Source organism: Ptychodera flava, chromosome 15 (assembly GCF_041260155.1).
Source record: "Ptychodera flava strain L36383 chromosome 15, AS_Pfla_20210202, whole genome shotgun sequence".
NCBI classification, from domain to species: Eukaryota; Metazoa; Hemichordata; class Enteropneusta; family Ptychoderidae; genus Ptychodera; species Ptychodera flava.
In genome coordinates, this window is record NC_091942.1 from 14,077,351 (window position 1) to 14,083,814 (window position 6,464).

A 6,464-nucleotide genomic window follows, 5' to 3' on the forward strand; every position below is an offset into this window, starting at 1 on the left:
AGCAAAAACTCCACAAACAGATTACAGAACGTACCTGTACGAGGTCCCAGAAATGAGGCAGGATTTGTTTTAAGTACTCCAGTCACAGAGTCCTTGAATTTCACTGAGATTGAAAACGAGAGCTGTAGTATCAGGAGCCTGCCTCAGGTCTGCAAGTGTGTGAGTGCGTACCATTATGCATTTCACAGCCTGGTCCGCGATTAAGATTTCGGCATATTTAACTGGCACGTCTGTCACATATGTGAAAGGCATGCGCAAATTTCAAACACTATAGTACATGTCAGCGTGCACAGAAGTGTATCAATCATGTAATACAGGTACTGATACAAACAGAAAATTCAGGTTCTGTCTGACCCGTGTTCATTGCATTTCAAGACACTGTACATCAGTCTACGCAGACGTCTGTTCGGCACCAATAAAAGACATGTGACTTCTTCGTTGACACAGACTTGAGTTTGTAGCACTGACTGCAGGAGGTTTGTCGCAGTAGTAAGTTTTTTACTAGCTAAAGACGTTGTAATAGTATTGGAAAGCGGAAGAGAAGCACAGGCACAATGTAGCGTTGAGACTGGGGAAGATACAGAAAATTGGGAATGTGTGTCAGCCGAATAAACAGTAATATTGACAAAATTATTTACTGTGATTTACTTCTTAATAAGGAACATTTTTAGATTCCCTGTTTTCAAAAATCTAGTTTCAGATGATTCACATGAGCTGGCTTGACAAACCTTAAAATAGGCATTTCCCATTGCATTGTGCTGATGCCAGCGGATTTCTTCTCTTGGCGTCAAAATCTGCTCTATATTTCTACAATTATTGGTTCAAAATTCACACCTAGTACATGCCTGCACTTATCGACCGTGACATCCGCCAACTTATCGAGAAAATTGGGGGAAAACTCCCGACCTATTCGTATGAATCAGATCATCAGGTAGGCCTGGGGTAAGAGGTGATTTCCTCAACAGATTGCGAAATTTCTTAAAACATTTTCGACTCGATTAATATTCAATTAAACTGTAGTAAGTCATCACCCCCGTGAAACTTGCAATTGTTATTATGAGTTTTCCCGTCGTTCTTCATTTTGCGATAGACGTTAAAACAACATGAACAAATAATAACTTGGCCAAGTTGCGTCTTATTTATTTCAACAGGTGTGAATGTTCCCAACTGTGAGTGTATTCTATACATTTGTGATTGTGCAGATTTTATTGATTTTGATAAACGCTGTCTGTCCATGCATTGCGAGGCTAGTATAGTTAATACGTTCTCTATAGTTCACATGCTTCCTTACTAATATTCATATACTATCCTTATTAACGCGACGATGTGGACGTAACCCGACAATTTAATCGATTTAATTAAAGAGCTGATTCAAAAGATCAAGAGGGGTTTTGGAAAAGTAACTTCAGTTTGCCGTCAAACGCTGTTATTTTCGTCTCGTGTCCTCCAGTTATAGTTCTCGTGCCACATGTTGAGCTTTTGTTCGGGGATAAGAGGACATCATCAGCGGCCTCGGCAGAAAAGACTGCCCGAACGTTGCTGCGCCAGTTCCTCGGTAGATCTCAGAAATTTTACGAGCAGAAGTGTGTTTGCATCCTTAAAGTCTGTTTCTTTCTTTAGAAATAATATTTATTTCGTCGCGAGGCTGCAATGAGTGCAAACAGGGTATTCTGAGAAATGTATACTGAGCACTGCCTGAGCTGAGATGTAAAACTCGGCTCATTAATCTGAGAGCTGTGGGCAAACCGCTTCGGTGGTTTTATTGGTAATGTTATCCGTGTAATGCTGGACTTCAAAACTTTCAAGATGGACCATTATGAAATTGATCTTATATTAGATGATATGACTTCTGGCACAGTCAATGTAATATTATTTGCTGGAGTGACACGATAGCGCCGAAAGGGGGAACCGAATAGGAACGCATATGTGGGGAGTTTTTCGAAGTAGCACAGATTGAAATGTAGAGTTTCCACGTTCTGTTTTCGCTGTTACAAAGCAAGTTGTAATATTTGCTAATCTTGAAATTATTTCAATGTTGAATATTCATTCCAGTCATGAACTGTTACCGATAATTTGTGTGGAAGCTCCGGATAAGTCTGTAAATGACAGATCTATAGATGGGTCGTAGTTGAATTTCTTTTCGTAGCACATGTATTAAGGCGCTGCTTCCTTTCTTATCAGTTTCGCGCAATTTTGACGTGACTGGATTGGAACATGCCTTCATAAAGTTTGTAAACTTTATAACTTTACAATCTGCGTAAGTTTTTACGTAATAGACGTCCAAAATATCCGTCGATGCATCAGATCAATTTCACTTGTAGTCGATTGTTTTTAGAAAAGATGGTAGATGTTGAATCTTCAGGGTTCGCATATTTGATATCATTCCACCAATACCAGCGAACGCAAAACTTCAGCGGGAGGCTGAAACGCTGATGGTTTCACGGCAAGCCGAGTTTCTAGTTCTATGAACACTTGTTCCCTGGTTGATGATGTTCTTTAGTTGAAAACAGCGCTCGGTTTTGTAACATCAAGAAAGACTCCCGGAATGGATTGCTCTGCGGACTTGGAATGTGTTAGCTATGGGGGAAAGATCTATTTATTCATACTGTATAGCTGCATGCCCAATTAATTAATTATACCCGTGCATGGAAGTTTGAGCACATTAAGCGAGTGTTATTTTGACTTCAGTGGTATCGGAATTTAAGAAAGAATCAAGTTTAAGCTTCCCCTTCTTACACCCAGAATTCTCGGTGGCAAACGTCCAGACTGTTGATTCGAAAGTCACTGAGTAGACAGCAAACTCTTCTGATGAAGGTCTTTGAGCTCTACTGCATGGGTACAAAGTGCAAAAGTACCTGTCATGATTTTCGTGCCTTTTCTGTTGTTTCAAAGATGTTGCGAAATTTTTAGATACACTTTTGTTACCTACTCTCTACACCACCAAATCAAGTCTTCTAATTGCCAGCTCAAAGCATTTTATGAATTGTAAGTGTTTGTTCAAGTCGTGATTTCTTGTTTATTTACATTTAGGCCTACTGAGCATTTGGATGTACCGTTGTTCGCTATTTATGCATAATAGTAATACCATGATGCTACAAAATCAACTATAATATTAATCGAATGACTTAAAGGGGCGTTCTTTAGTCCACTTTCTCTCTTAATAATTAACTTTCAGGCAAGAACAAAGTATTCCATGCCAGCAAGTACTCAAATGATAACCATGGGGATTGGGGAATGCTTCTTTAAACGGTTACTTGAATTCAAAGTGATTTATTTTAAATTTGCTAATTCCTTCTGAAGGCTTACCATACTGCCTTTTTGCCGTATTGATGTTACAGTTTAGAAAATAAAAAAAATAACATAATTTGTTCCAAAGTGTAAGTTTTGAAGGATATTTTCTGTCATAGTCAATTATAGACGGGGTCCGTAGTCTACTGCAGTAGGTCCCTCACTACACTCTCCGATCTACCTGTCCTTCAAACAAAGCTTCAGTCGGCAAAAGCCGCATGTGCAATAACTCCGCAAGTTGCTTTTGTACTTCAAATCCGCAAGTTGTTTTTCGTTTGGGTTTTTTTTTTTGTTCGGAGGGAAACGACTACTTAAGCTGAGAGTCTAATAGTGCAGCATTTTATAAATCCGAAAGAAATCACGTGACCAAGAAGGAGAATCAATGAGAATCGTTTCTAGAAATGAGCTTGATAAACGACTGCAGAATCAAGATCTTTCTTTATAAAGTTAAAGTCTTGAAGTGGTTTTTTTCAATTTTGTAAAATCTCAATACAAGACCACATCAAATATTTGCTGGTTACATTTTATCAAATTGGTTTTTTTTCACCGTAAATTGTCTTTGGCTAGAGTGATGGAACATGCGATGTGACCGCTTTCTGTACAACATGCATGCCTGCGGTGCTTGAGGCTAGCGTGCCGTACCTGTATATGCCTTGCAGGTGGTATCTGCTGTAATTTTCACGAACAACAAGAACTCGCTGTTTTCCCAATCACAGGAGAATGCCGTGTTTGCAGACGACTTTCCGCATATTAACCAATATGGCAGTCCGACACGCTGCATTCCATCGAAGCGGGACACCTGTTTCCATCCCCTCAAAAAGTTGCACGTAAATTGCTGCGTTTTGCTGGTAGTCACGCCCAGTATAATTTACCGAGTACGAAAAGTCGGTCTCCTTACCACAATGTTTGCTTCGCTAAGTCCACTGAAAAGCCACGCTGACCGTAGACGGTCAATTTTATAAACACATGACTTGTATCTTGCCACCTGGAGAAAATTCAGCGCCATATTTGTCTTTCATATTTTTCGTGTCAAGACAGGACATGTTGGTTGTCGGATATGTCGTTTGATTTCGTTTCCCCGTCGTCTTTTATTCGCCCGCGTTATCAACCCTGATACGGCCGTTTCGAAAGAAACTGTTTCGATCACCTTTCACCGTTCACGAGAGACGAATACGAGTCAACGTGATTCCGAGATCTTACAGTAATATATATTTATTTGATTGTGCAATCTGAATTCTGAATACAGCCGCTGCATAAATGAGAACAAATACCCAATATTACCAAATGACATCTACGTGTACATAGTGTACCATGGCGTTCGATGCGTATTTTCATCGATGTTGTGTATAGGCGAATCCGTTTCTGTACTGTGTAGTTTGGTAATTTCCTTTTCCGCAAATCACAAAATATTATTGTGCAATCAGTAGCAGATGTGTTTTAATAGCTGGGTCTTCGGTATACGGGTTTCACGATGCCGTGTGAAATGAAATGAAATCGATTTAAACCTGAAACTGTTCTCGCATCCTGCCAAGGTGGTGTCAATGAAAATCGATTCGGGTTGTTCCAGAATAACCTATAGCGTTGTTTTTTGGGGTTTTTTTATTTTAGATGATCTTTCGAAACTCTTAAAATCCAGAAATCACGACGTAGGAACGGAACACCGGGAGGTTGGCTTAACCAACTTCACCACTTCCGGCGCATCAAATTCGGTTAATTTTTGTTCATTGCAAACTTATTGCAGAAGTACAGTTTTATTAATTTCGTTTATCTTTGGAAGAGTAAATATGCCCTTTTGAAAATTGATACAAATAATTGATACTAATTGCAAGTTGATGACACTTCCCTATTACACGGTTGATAACTCAGATACATTACATGCAACATAACATAACGCTATAAGCTACAGAATCGATGAAAAGACGATTAAATTGAATATAATAATTCAGTGATAGAACTCTCTTCTGTGTTTCCCTGGCGCTCAACATTCGCAAGCCCTCCACGACTAAACCATTAATATTTTTCGAATTTATTTTAACCACTGGCCAGGAAGACGTTTGTCACGAAAACGTGCAGTTTCAGCACGTACCGTTCCAACCCTTTCCTAAAACTCCGAAAGCTACTAACCATACCAAACACCCAGTTTCGATAGACTTAGATCTGAATATGTTTCTGTCATGGCATATATGGTTATATTTAAAGCATTGTCCTTTCAACAAGCGACCGCATCCTTTTCTATCTTAACGAACAACAAGTTTACAGAATTTGTTAGGAAGGACATTGTTGGGACACGCTTCAGAGGAATTCGAATATTCTAAAGAATTCTCACCATTCAATGCTTTTCTTCAATTTGAATAAAATCAGTCTTTAAAGCAGGCGGGAGAAACTGCAGATTTTACAAATTCGTTGTTGCTTTTCAGGAAATCGGGAAGTAATTTTTTCTCAACGATAGGTAAAGATAAAACTGTTAATTGCCGCTCTTTTCAATATATCCTCCAGGCGATGGGTTTTCTCACCAAGACGAATAAGTGTATCAAAGTCTCTAGTTCGGCGTTATTTTAAAATGTACTGTTCAAAATTTCCCAGACCTTCATTCCAGAGGTGTATGCATGCAACCTGCCAGAAATTGTTTTTCGTGGGGTGTTCGAACTTCCTCCGACGAAGACGTGAGTAGTTTTTCCCCCGCTTCCTGTCGATTCTCACAGAAACTCCCGATAATATTTTACGAAGCTTTGTGCCCGACATTTCTTTACTCCTTGATCATGTTTTTTTTTTTCAATATTACTCTCAACATACTCAGGCATGGTGCGATAAGTCAAAATCTATCGTACTCAACGGAAACGGAAAGTGAATCGATTTTCACGACCTTCAGAGCTTAATTTTAGACCGGACGAAACTAATATTCTATTCTCAAGCATTTTGGTCTGAATTTAGTAGCAAAGGAAATCTGGCGGAACTCCGTGCTAACGACTAAGATTTTCATGGAGAAAGGATTTTAACATAGACAAAAATTGGTGTCCATCAGTGCCGTGTAATCGTCGGAAGTCGATAAAGCGTCTTTATTTCAACAAATTACTAAAGAAACTTTCAAGCATCCTATATGACAAATGTAATGTAGTCGATAGAATTGTTGTTTTGTTTTTGTTATTTTCATATTTCTTTCAGAGTCATTGACAAAC